General features: G+C 45.7%; 1 long non-coding RNA gene across 1 annotated transcript; it reads left to right on the top strand.

Moving 5' to 3' along the window:
* The first annotated feature begins 6,949 nt into the window (after positions 1 to 6,949).
* LOC122458818 lies at positions 6,950 to 12,989 on the top strand. Its single transcript, XR_006279096.1, has 3 exons — positions 6,950 to 6,959; positions 7,059 to 7,063; positions 12,743 to 12,989. It is a non-coding gene; the product is annotated as an uncharacterized LOC122458818 (long non-coding RNA).
* Positions 12,990 to 13,368: the final 379 nt, after the last annotated feature.

Below are 13,368 nucleotides of genomic sequence, written 5' to 3'. Positions count from 1 at the left end.
TGTCAGAAAAATTAGAAGGCTCTCAAGCTGCAATTAGAGAGTGAATGAAAGAGGTAAAGACAGCAAGACAAGGAACATCTGTGAATTATAGTGTATGTGATCAAAAGATAAGAATGTTGAAGCAAAGGTTGCAGCATATGCAGGGTGTCATAAGTGCTATAAAAACTGACCCCATAAGAGGGTATGAGTCTGGTACATCTATTGACTTGAATGGGAGTGACACAGAAAGAGAAATGTTACCTCCTCCTCTTAGGTATACTAGGAATGAATCTGTTTCCCCCTCAGCACCAGAGGAGCTGCATGAGTCTTGGGGGAACTAGGAGGGGAATTCAATTCACCCTCTGATTGCTCCAATAACCACTACTGTGGTTCATTATGGACACAGCAAACCCTCGGAAACGAGGTATGAAATCCGTGCCCTGGGGCCGGAACAGGTGCGAGCTATGAGCAAGCATATGGGCACCTTTTCTAAAGAAAATGCATTGGATTGGCTGGCAAAACTTAGTGTGACCACCAATTTAAGTTTCGAAGACACAGTTGAGTTGGTAAACGAAAGTCTGAGCACTGATGAGTTCGGGGCCCTAGGTACAGAGGTTCAGATTGCTAGTATTCAGGAATCTGTATAAATTTACCTTGCCATTATGAAGCTGTACTACCCATATGAAAATCTTAGGGGCAAGATGTATACTGACAAACAGAGGACCTTAGAAAGACCACAGAAATTCCTTGCCAGGAAATTATTACTATATTGGCTTACAGGTCAGCCTCCGATAGTAAGTGGAGTTGTTGTGTATGACGCCTCCAAATTCCAGGGGACGTTTGTTCAGAGTTTGCTCCCTGCAATTAAAGTGGCCATGGGACCTGCGAATCCCAGAATTGTCTCAAAGAATTGGAAACCAGAGCTCAAGAAGCGTATGATCTATATAGGGAGGCTTACCCTAGCGGCAATAACATCCGGGACACAAAAAGAAAGTGGCTGCCATAAAAGGTGGGAATGATGGGAAGGCTAGTTATTGAAAGAATGGCAAAAATAGAGATCCTGACGATGTGTTTAGATTAGCCTTATGGATAAAACTCCTCAGTTATGAGCCCATAGAACAACTAGATGGTCTGCCAACTCGAGCCTTGCTGAAAAAGCTAGCACGGTATGAGGGAGAGGATCTAACAGGGGAGGAAGCGGTTCCTAGAGAGGAAAGAGCACCACCCCAAAGCTCCCTCTGAAGCCGCCAAGCTCTCCCTTCCCCATTGCACGTGGCCACTATTGTAAATGATAGGTGGGGAAGGCGGCAACTAACATCAGCCTACGAGGGGAGTTTGGTAACATCAAGCAAACAATGCTGCTGGACACTGGGGCCACAATGAGTATAATTTGCACAAAAGCAGCTCCTTCAATAAAATAGCTACCGCTTAGAGCAGGTGTGGGTAAACTTTTTTGCCTCAGGGCCACATCGGGGTTCCGAAACTGTATGGAGGGCCAGGTAGGAAAGGCTCTGCCTCCCTAAACAGCCTGGTCCCTGCCCCCTATCTGCCCCCTCCCACCTCCCACCCCCAGACTGCCCCCCTCGAACCCCCGACCCATCCAACCCAGCCTGCTCCCTGTCCCCTGACCGCCCCCCCGGAACCCCCACCTCTAACTTCCCCCCTGAGACCCCACCCCCTATACAACCCCCCTGCTCCCTGTCCCCTGACTGCCTCGACCCCTATCCACACCCTTGCCCCATGATAGGCCCCCCAGGACTCCAATGCCTATTCAACCACCCCCTGCTCCCTGTCCCCTGACTGCCCCCCGGGACCCAATGCCCCTTATCCAATCCCCCCACTCCCCATCCCCTTATCATGCCTCTCTGAGCAGTCAGGTACATCTCACACACCAGTCAGGTACATCCTATCTGGAAAGGCAAATGGCGGCTGGGTGTCCAATCCCCGTCTCACCAGTTGGACTCTGTGCTTGTTCAACCGGGAGATGAGGGTGGATCAAGTGCCGTCTGTGTCAGCTGTACCATTTGCTCTATTGTCAGAAGGTGAAGACCATGAGTGCCCGGATCCATTGGAGGAGAATAATACCATCAAGTCTCCATTCCAGCTAGAGACCTCATATGAAGTAGCTAAAGCAGTGGGCCGTGACATATGGTTCGTTGATGGGAGCTGTTTCTGTCTAAAAGGCACCCCCCATACAGGTTATGCTGTACTCCAGGTAGCAACAGATAGGGTTTTGCAAATCACTGTGTTGCCCCATTCTGCCCTGGCAGCAGAAGTTGTTGCCATAGTAGCCACTTTGGATGCTGTGGATAGAGACTCTCTGATAATGATTTGCTCAGATTCTGATTGGGTCCTGAGGGCCCTCATTGACTGGATGAGTGTGTGGATGGCTCACAGCATGAACACCACATACAATAAACCAGTAGCCCACTCCAAATATCTTATTCATGCCTGGAAACTTGCTGAAGGCAGGAGAGCTCCAACTTTCCTTTTTAAGGTACGGACTCATCGGAAGAACATGGCTGAGATATCCATACTTAACAACCAGGTTGATGGTCTAGCCAAAGAGGCAGCATTAATGGGCCCGGACACGTTGTGGGTAAAATCGGACAATGTTATGTGCTCACTGCAACCTGCAGCTGCACAGCAACAACTTGACATTTTGCAGATGCAAAAGAAGGACAAAGAGATTCAGGATCTACTCTCTAAACATGTCATAGGGGTACCAAATATTTGAACATAAAAGAGGACTGGTAATGGGAAATCGAGCAGAGGTGAAAGACGACCTTCCAATATTGGTAGTCCTGGGTTGCCTACATAAGGAACTTACAACTTTAGTGCACCAACAAGGTCATTTCGGCATCAAGAAGACAGTAAAAAAGGTTCCTCACTATTGGGTGGTGGCCAGACATCACCAGGGATGTAGAGTATCATATCTGGAATTGTTTGGCATGTGCGCAGAACAACCCAGACCATCCTGTTAGGAAGGGACCTATCATCCACCAGCCCATTGAGTGTCCCTGGCATCGGATCCAGGTGGACTACATTGGTCCACTACCACACACTGGGCAGGGAAACTGCTACTGCCTTGTGGTAGTGGATCCATTTTCAAAGTGAGTGGAGACCTACCCTTCCAAAAATAATACTGTAGCCACCACCGCACACCTGCTTCTGGAACAAACATTTTCCTGGTATGGCCTTCCAGAGGTCATCGACTCTGACCAGGGACCCCACTTAGTGTGTGACCTGGTTAAGAATATTTGCCTTGCACTTAACAGCAAACAGCATCTCCACATCGCCGGACATCCCCAGAGCTCGGGGCTCGTTGAGCGGGCTAATAGGAAAATTAAAAGAGCATTAAGGAAGATCATAGAGCCCCCAGGAAAGAATGGGGATAAAAAGCTACCCTTTGTCCTAATGGCCATCAGTCCTCAATTGGAGCACACGGATTTACATCCCATGAGATCTTTAGAAGTCGACCAATGAGGACTCCTGAGTTGTGGTGGCTAGGGGGTACCACCTGATAAGTATCAGCTCTGGGTACAAATAGACCAGTACATAACCCAGCTTTTGGCTAAAATTAGTGATGCTCAGAAGGAGATAACTACCCAGTAAAAGCAGAACATACGTCAAATGGACAAAAGGCTGAATGCCAACCTTAAATTTCATGAATGGCATGTTGGAGATAAAGTTTTATTTTAATTCTATTCAGGGAAATATCACCCTCTGAATCCCCACTGGGTAGGTCTCGTAGTTATAACCAAAGAGGCCAGTCCAACAACGTCTCAGGTTGAATTAAAATCTCTCAAGAGACGGGTTTTTAAATGGTTCCATTCGTCCCAACTTAAGGAATGGAAGGGCGGTGTGGGGCCATAACCAGTGTCACTAACCTAAATCTCTGCTCTGTCTATTCCAGGAAATTCATGCAACCACCTGGATTGGAAAATGTTATATGTGTTGATATTGTTGTTTGTTAGATTTATGGAGTCTCTTATTGTAAATAAGAATGAACACTGGTATTGTAAAGTGAACAATAGGATGGCTGAGAGATGGGATACACATGTAGGGGTTTAGGAATATAATTATGAGTTGCTAGAATCCACGTATAATTAAACTGATGATTATGATGAAGATGCGGTGTATAATCCAAAGGGCAGAAGTATACTGATGAATAAAGCTCTGTTGAGCTCGGTCTTGAAAGGGATTATATCTGTATATGCCTATGAGGATACTGGCTATTTTATCTTGTATGGGCAGAAGAAAGGGGTAACACTTCATTAATGGCCTTCACAGCAGATGACGAATGGAAGCATGAGCTCGTATTAGATAAGGATGCACAAATTAAATCTATAAGAAAATGAGAAGGCAATTGTTCATGGCTCTTTGATGACACTTTCCCAGAAAGGTGCTCTAGGTTTATTGAGGTTTGGGTGCCGTCCAACTGTCTGTCTGTCATAAGTGACCTCCCTCTACAGGTAAAACCTGGGGATTTAAGTGTAATGGTTTCAATAGGCATCCGTAATGTTAATCAAACCTTTATAAATGCCCATTTGTATTTGCCATCAGGTCATTATCTAGCAACTTTGAAATGCAGCCATTGTATAGAACCATGTGTTGTTAGTAATTATAATGCCAGTATCATGAATGGGTTTTGTAAACAGTTTCCCTGTTGTATGTATTGGGAATGCTTGTGTTACAATGTTATCAAATGAGACAGGTGACTAGGTTATCACAAGTCTGTACGGAACTAAGGTCAAGGTAAAGATATCTGTGGTACCTAGACCATATACAAGTTCTGTTGGACTGATGGTGGTCAAACAGAATGTTAGAAAAGCACTGATGATAAATCCAGTATATTCCATCAAAAGGTTAATACAGTAATGCCTGTACAAATTTCCATACACAATGTTAACCAAGGATGTTTTGCATACACTGCACCTCTAATTGCGGGATGGAGTGCTTGGGTGCAAGGAGTGGTTCCATCATCCAACTCTCTCATAAGGAAACCTAGGGATACCTTATCTAAATATTAGGAGGGGTCGGAACTGGACTAGGCATGTTAAATACGATAGATGATCAGGTCCTAGCCGATAAATAGGAGCTTTGGGCTATGATATAGCCTCTTTATCACACTCTCTTACTACCTCTTTAAATAGGAGTAGTGAGCTTGAGTATCATATATCCAATATCTTACTTTTCTGGATGCAAATTCAGGAGATAGATCACGTCAACATCATAGGGGCCTTAAACATTCTTCAGTCTAACATCTCCCTCACTTTAGCATGTGTGCAAGCTCAGCAATGGATCCTAGATGTGGCTAAATCCATTGTGAGGGATGGCCTGAATGGGCTTATTCCAGTAGAGATAAGGCATGTTTTGTGGAACCATCTCAATCCCTTTGAGCAAGAACACCAGGGGTGGTAGAAGTTAATTAACTTCACTTACCTCCACCGCAACCATTCAATAATTGCTTATGTGCTGACCTTAAAAGCAGCAAAGAAGGAATGGATTTACCCTTTAGTGCCCATAGGCTTAAATGTGGGACAAGCTGTACTTATTCCTATGGCTATCAGCAAATGGGTCCATTGGAAGGGTGAGGAATACCACACTGTGAACCTCCAGTCTTGCTTAGAAGAAAAGGGCCTAGGCTACATTTGTAACACGGAAGTTTTGGAAAGATCCCATGTATATTTAAATGCTCAAAAAGGAATGTGTCATTATAAAATGCACTCTTCAGATTTTAGTCACTCCTCCATCGTGCTCACAAATGACCATTGTTTATGTTTAAGCAGTTGGTGCAGTGAATTTACTGTAAATAGTTATTATAGAATTACACATGACCCCTCCATCAACCTTTGTCTGGGCTCCATATTTTCCATCAAGGGTTGTTATATAGACTTTGTCTGACATGACATCACCACCGAGACTATAGATGTACAGTATACTTTATATGACCACTTAGATCCAGTCCACCTTGGAGAAAATATAGCAGCCCTAAACCAATTTATATTCCACCCAGAAATGAAGGCCCACTTAAAGCAAATTGAGAAGGAAGGGAAAGAGGTATTGCTGACAGTGCATCTGCCTTTAATCAGATTAGGCAGGTGTTAAAGCGAATCAAAGATGAGACCGCTTCTAGTCAGTGGTGGGAGAATCTATTTGAGGGGACTGGAAAGTTTTAATGATGTATGGAATATTTATGTTACATCCTATTATTGTGGTCCTAATCATCCAATTTGTAATCATTGCGTACTTGATCTGCCTTACTGTGTCGATCAAAAGAAAAACAGCTGTTATCTATAGCGTCTGTGCCTGTATCATCTTTTAAGTTAAGTAATGTCTGTGGAATGTGATGGTTAAAGTTCTATGTATATCCCTTTACTGTCAAGGAGGGGAAATGTAAGGTGTTTTATGTCATTTGGTGTAAAAGAGTGGGAAGACCACTGGGTCTAGGTCACATGTGTGATGGATTGGATCACAGAAACCCCTTTGGGACTGCCACTTGATGTGCCTAGACTACCTCTGAGCCCATTTTCCCTGCCATCTTGGGACTTGGGTACCTTGCCTTGTTTGAGCCAGACACCCTTGCGTGCTGCAAACACAGATCCAAGTCTGAACCATGTCCCCCACAAACTGCAGGCTTAAATGAAAACAGTTTAAGAAGTACTCCTGTCTCCAGCACTCAGATACCCAACTCCCAATGGGGTCCAAACCCCAAATAAATCCATTTTACCCTGTATAAAGTTTATACAGGGTAAACTCATAAATTATTCACCGTCTATAATACTGATAGAGAGATATGCTCAGCTGTTTGCCCTCCCTCCCCAGGTATTAATACTTACTCTGGGTTAATTAATAAGTAAAAAGTGATTTTATTAACTACAAAAAGTAGGATTTAAGTGGTTCCAAGTAATAACGGAGAGACCAAATTAAATTACCAGACAAAATAAAATAAAACACATAAGTCTAAGCCTAATACAGTAGGAAATGCATGTAAATCTCAGAGATGTTCCAATAAGCTTCTTTGACAGACTAGCCTCCTTCTAGTCTGGGTCCAGCAATCACTCACACCCCTGTAGTTACTGTCCTTTGTTCCAGTTTCTTTCAGGCATACTTTGGGGTGGAGAGGCTATCTTTTGAGCCAGCTGAAGACAAAATGGAGGGGTTTTCCAGAGGCTTATACAGTCTCTCTCTTGTGGGTAGAAACCCCTCTCTCCCACTGTATCGAATTACAGCTACCAGATGGAGTTTTGGAGTCACATGGGCAAGTCACATGTCCATGCAAGACTCAGTTCTTTACAGGCCGACGCCATTGTCCACATGCTAGTTTGAATGTTCCCAGGAAAGCTCAGATGTGGATTGGTGTCTATCAAGGTCCATTGTTAGCCAAGTATTCCCAATTACTTGAATAACCCCTTCACGTTATGTTGATCAGATTTGCCTTAGGTGCTTCCTACAGCAAACACTTTCAATACAAGCATAGAGCCAATGCTCATAACTTCAGATACAAAAATGATACATGCATACAAATAGGATGAATACATGCAGAAGAACATAACCTTTGCAAAGCATATGTGCAGGGTATGGCTGAGAGAGAGACTATATAAGGGAAGAACACACCTGAAGTGGTGCTGTCCTTCTGAGCGGCGGTCCATGAGATGTGCACTTCGAGAGGCAATGTACCATCAAAAGAGCTTATCTGATCTCCAGTCAAGGTGCTCTGTATCCGTGGTTCATCCAGATTCCATGTTCCTCTTGCCAACTGTTATCTAAGTAGTAGGCAGTCCAGGAAACAATGTTTCAGTCACACAGCCTGTCCGTGTCCGGAGGTCCATCTACAAGTATAGTAATGTAGGAGGAGAATTTCTGTATTTCTGTTCCGGTTGTTAATACCCACACGCCATCTTGAATTCCTGACAACAACTAGGAATCCAACTTGGCTGCCTTTTTTCCCCCTCCTTAGGTATAGTTTCCTGCCCTTTCTACCGAAAGGCGGGAAACCAGGCAACCATGTGACATCTGATCTGCCCAGTAACAGCAGAGCATATAAGGGTTAGCATCTGAGGGAAGGGGATGCCCATCTGAGTGGCAGAGTGCTGGATCACAGCAGCGTGTTCTACGCAGGTGCGTAAGCCAGGACACCGTGTCTTAGGGTTGTGGGAGGGTTTAACACACTTGCACGCAAGGGTGAGCTGCTAGCTGCCACCCTCTCATCTGGATCTTACTTGCACCCATGACAACGCAGGGGAAGAGAAAGAAGAATCACCAGCATCAGTCAGAGTTACCACCTACCCTGTTGCCTGAGGTCCACTTCTCACCCTGCTGAGTTACCTGGGTCGGTTCCAGGCTGCAAAAAATGGTAGAGACCTTTTAAGTCCTCCATACCCCTTACCTGGGACCCGTCTTGAGAAGGGAGTAAACCCTTTTTGGTCACAGTCAGTACAGTTATAGTGTCACCTTTACCTGTTTACCTTATTACTTGTGTTAGGAGTCCTTTATAGCATACCCTGTTTACTTATCTTGTTTTCTAATGAACATACCTGAGCTTTACTCCTGTACTTCCTTGTTGGCTTTTATTTTGGGTGACCCTAAACCTCGATGATAGATGTGGGTAAAGAGATGAATATCTTGACTGGTCTCCGGCCATCCTAAAACCAGTCATCAGTAACACCGTTAGTCATCCATAATTGGGTCTGGGCTCAATGCCCACAGTTCCAAGATCAACCACTGAGTTATTTGTTGTACTATCTTTCATTTAAAAAAATCTTTCTTCAGTTTCATTTCCCCAGGTATCAGACATCCTTCCAGTGATTTGGAGGTGGGAGGTCCTTACAGGTGATAGATACTGAGTTGGGTCGAGCCATTATCATATGTGGCATACCTTTAACGTTGCAACTTCTAGCCAAACAACACTTGGACAAGTTGGGATTTCCTCGGGGATCTTATAGACAAGTGAAATTAATGTCTCCCACCAGCTCTTAACATTCATGCATAATACTCCTAGTTTAGTATCTTACTGATGAGCAGACCAGTGTCAAGATATAATATAAACAGAACTATGTACAGAAATGAGGTAAAAAAAAAACCCCTTCTTACTGCTCTCTGTAGCAGCAGCCTAAGACTACCCTGTGCTGGGCTGCTTGGCTTCTGCCTCAGCAGGAAGTGTGTCCCAGGAACCCTAAGACTGCATGAAGAGTATACAGCATGTTACTCCTGGGGGAATTCTGCACCAAAAAATAAAAATTCTGTGCACAATATTTTAAAATTCTGCAAAATTCTGCAAGCCAAAATAACACTACTTCAGCATTTCTCAACTGCGGCCACCAGGGCCTTTTCTTGTGGCCACAGCCTCCTGGGCTGTGATGGGGGGGGGGCAATGGGTCCCCTTCCTCCCCCAATGATCCTGGATGCACAGCCTTGGTGATGGTTCCTGGGGCTTCCAGCAAGGGTTGTGCAGCCAGTCAGTTCCCCACCTTCCCAGGGGCAGTGAGGCTCAGGATTTGGGCTTCAGGCTGGGGTGACAGGGAGGCAGGCTCTGGCCGTGAGGGCTTCAGGCTCTGCCCCCCACTGCCTCTCCCAGCCAACCGCCTCCCCCCCACGCTCGATCGCCCCTAGACTCTGCTGCCTCCCCGCTCCCCCATCCAAGGCTTAATTCATCCCCAGACTTCCCGGGGCTGAGTAAGTCTGCTGTGAAAAGGGATAGTTGTAAGTTTGTTAATATCACTTTTCACAACGGACTTACTAGCTAGCAATAAATAAATTACAATAATTTGAATGGTATATGTGCATATTTATTTGGTTTTTCTAAAGCTAATTAAGTATTTTCGGAAAAAGTGTGAGAGCGGCCACCAGCAAGAGTTGGCCGCTGCACTCTGAGGCCACCAAATAATTTGTCCTGAGAACCCTGATACTATATAATCATGCCAGTTTCAATTATTTTGGTAATTTATTTCAAAATACCTGTCAGCAAGTATGTCTATAACAATACAGACACACACAAAAATTCCCCCAGGAGTAGAGAGTTAAAGAAACCCCTACGACAACCCAGTTCCTGCTTCTCTGCACCTTCTCCCGCCCCCAGAGCCCAGCCAGGGAGCCAGACACTCACAATACCTGCCCCCCAGAGCCCAGCCATGGGCCCTCTGAGGCCCAGATACTCACATCCCCTACCCCCAAGAGGTCAGCTGCTGGGCCTCCCCTGGTCCAGACACTCACACCCCATGCCTCCCAGCTGCGCCTCCGGCCCAGGCACACAGACACTACCCTCCTAGAGCCCAGGGATCCAGAAGGAGAAACAGACTGATGTGGGTCATGGGCTTGTGTGAAGTTTGCTGCGTGCTGCCACCTCCTTCCTCCAGGGCGTGCTGGGAACTGCAGTTGCTGGGACCCCTTCAGTTCTCTGTCCCTCCCACCAGTCTTCTATTTGCGACCTGGGCTCTGCCGGGTACAGTGGCCCCTATTGGTGGCCAGCAGCAATGCAGCCCATTTCTGTGGTGGGGAAAAGGAAATTCTGTGCACCCAACATTAATTTCTGAAAAATTCTGCATTGTGCGGTGGTGTAGAATTCCCCCAGAAGTAGCATGTGTAGCGTTCAGTGGCATATTCAATAAGAGAATATCTTTCAGATTAACCCATCTACTGCTGAACTACTGTGAGTCTACATGAAATTCAGTCCTGCTTGTACATGTGTGGGATCATGCAATATCTTGTTAGCATCTCGCAAACTTATTCTCAGCTTTCTGCAGGGAAGGCCAATGCTGTCAAAGAAAAGAAAGGGGGAGGGCAAGGAAGGGTTAATCAGGTATCAAGAGATATAGAGAATTTGGCTCCAGAATATGTGGGGAAGCCAAGTGGTGCAGGTGGGGATATAGTAGGGTGGCCTCTTTAACAGTTCCCCTTTTAAAACAGGACAGTAATTACTATCTTGCAAAAGCTAAGGAAGAATCTATTAATAACTCAGTTGGAAACTTCCTGTAGCGGGGTGGTTACCCCGCTCTGGCCGTGAAGGAGTTAAAGCAACCCTGGAGAGGGCTGCAGTGAGGAAGAGGAGTGAGAACAGCTGGGGGAAGCTGAGTGAGTAGCTGACCATAGCTGTGGCCAGCTTAATTAAGGCTCAGCTGGCCCTTATAAGAGGGCAGTGGGCTAGAAGCCAGAGAGGACTCTTCCTCTAGCTTGCTGAGGGAGAGGGGCCTGGCTGCTGGGAACCTGAAAGAGTACCTGAGGTGGAGCAGGGCTGGGGGAAAGCCAGAGGAGCTGGAGAGCTCTGGCCTGGAAACCCCCCAAGCTGCAGGGCTAGAGTAAGGCCAAATAGGTACTGGGGTTGCAGGGGGCAGCCAAAGGTAGGCAAAGGCAGCAGGTCCAAACCCCTTTTGCCTGTGATGAGTGGCAATTATACTGCAGTCTGTCCCAGTGAACGAGGGCTAGATGGTGACTGGCAGTAGCCCTATACTGAGGCAAGGTGGGGATAGGGGGTTGGGGGTCCCCTGGGGAGGGGAGACCCAGATCTGTGGCGGTACTGCCAGGGGGCAGCACCCTGGGTAAAAGGGGCACTGGGGTCTGGGAGGGACACGGGGACCAGTGGCAACCGGGACACTGGCCTTCAGAGGTTGCTCTGGAGGCTGGAACGCTAATTCCCTGGATGACCAGCAGGAGGTGCCATGGGGTGAGTTCCTCCCCCCTGCCCCTGCTACATTGCCTTTCTAGTGAGGATTTCTGAAACTGTTCCCTTAAAAGTATGAAACTGTACTTGAGCATATTCTTTGAGTATGCTAAGATAAGTAAAAATATATTAACTTTTCAGAAAGGTGAAGCTGCAGCAGCTCCAGCAACACATGTAGGAATCCTTGGCATTTGTGTGTGTCAGAAATACTGGTCTGCCTCAAATTCAGAGAGCAGCTTCCTGAAAAAAGTGGTGAGGGTCTGACATGTCTTACAACACTCATCATTAATTCTCTGGTTCGTTTGATTAAAACTTTACTCCTGGTGGATGTCCAGCCCTGTATTAATTGCTGTGCCCTGCATCCCAATTACCTGATTTTGGCTTTCATTCAAAGTTCATCTGGGGGCAGATCATTCCTGTTCAGGAGAGATAGTAGCCTCAGTTAGGAGGCAGCTGCTGCTTTGACTCTCCCAGAATCCAGTCCAAAAGATGATGCATCTGGGCTCCTTTCCCCTCTAACAGCTATTCTGCCTCTAAGTTTCTCCACCCTTGGAGAGGGGGCTCTTCTTGTACCTCCCTCTGGTTCCTAGTGGAGCTAGCTAGAGTTCATTTCTAAAGCTGGCTGACCAATTGTGATGAGTTCGGTCACAAAGACCCCCTTGAGGCTGTCCGCTGACATGCTGAAGTTACCTCTGAGCCCGTTTTCCAGCTTAGGACTCAAGAACCCTACCTTGTTGAGCCAGACATGCTAGTCTGCTGCAGCACAGACCCAGGTCTGGTCCACGCCCCCAAAGCTGCAGACTTTAACCAAAAACTGCTCAGCAAGCCACCTATCTCCAGCACCCAGACATCCAGCTCCCAATGGGATCCAAACCCCAAATAAAGCTTATACAGAGTAAACTCATAAATTGTCTGCCCTCTATAACACTGATAGAGAGATATGCACAACTGTTTGCTCCCACAGGTATTAATTACTTTGGGTTAATTAATAAACAAAAGTGATTTTATTAAGTATAAAAAGTAGGTTTTAAGTAATAACAGACAGAACAAAGTAAATTACCAAGCAAAATAAAATAAAACCTGCAAGTTTAAGCCTAATTTAAGAAACTAAATACAAGTAAATCTCACCCTCGGAGATGTTCCAATAAGCTTCTTTCACAGACTAGACTCCTTCCTAGTGTGGGCCCAATCCTTTCCCCAGTACAGTTCTTGTTAGTTCCAGCTCAGGTGGTAACTAGGGGTTTTCTCATGACTGCCCTCCCCTTTTGTTCTGCTCCACTCCCTTTTATATTTTTGGCACAAGACGGGAATCCTTTGTCTCTCTGGGGGTTCCCACCCTTCCTTCTAAATGGAAAAACACCAGGTTTAAGATGGATTCCAGTATCATGTGACACGTTCACATGTCCTGTGAGACTTCATTACTCACTGGCTGGCACCCACATACACATGAAGGCTTACAAGTTAACAGAGCCATTTACAACCAATTGTCCTAGTTAATGGGAGCCATCAAGATTCCAAGCCACCAATAATGGCCCACACTTTGCATAATTACAATAGGACTTCATAGAGTAATACTTAATATTTCTAGCTTCAGATACAAGAACGATACATTAATACAAATAGGATGAACACACTCAGTAGATTATAAGCTTTGTAATGATGCCTTTTTGCATAAAGCATATTCCAGTTGCATTATATTTACACTTATATAAGTATTTCCATAAAACATA

The sequence above is a fragment of the Dermochelys coriacea genome, chromosome 2, assembly GCF_009764565.3.
Source record: "Dermochelys coriacea isolate rDerCor1 chromosome 2, rDerCor1.pri.v4, whole genome shotgun sequence".
Classification (NCBI taxonomy): domain Eukaryota; kingdom Metazoa; phylum Chordata; order Testudines; family Dermochelyidae; genus Dermochelys; species Dermochelys coriacea.
The sequence above is the reverse complement of the archived record's forward strand: the minus strand, read 5'-3'. Positions and strand labels throughout refer to the sequence as shown.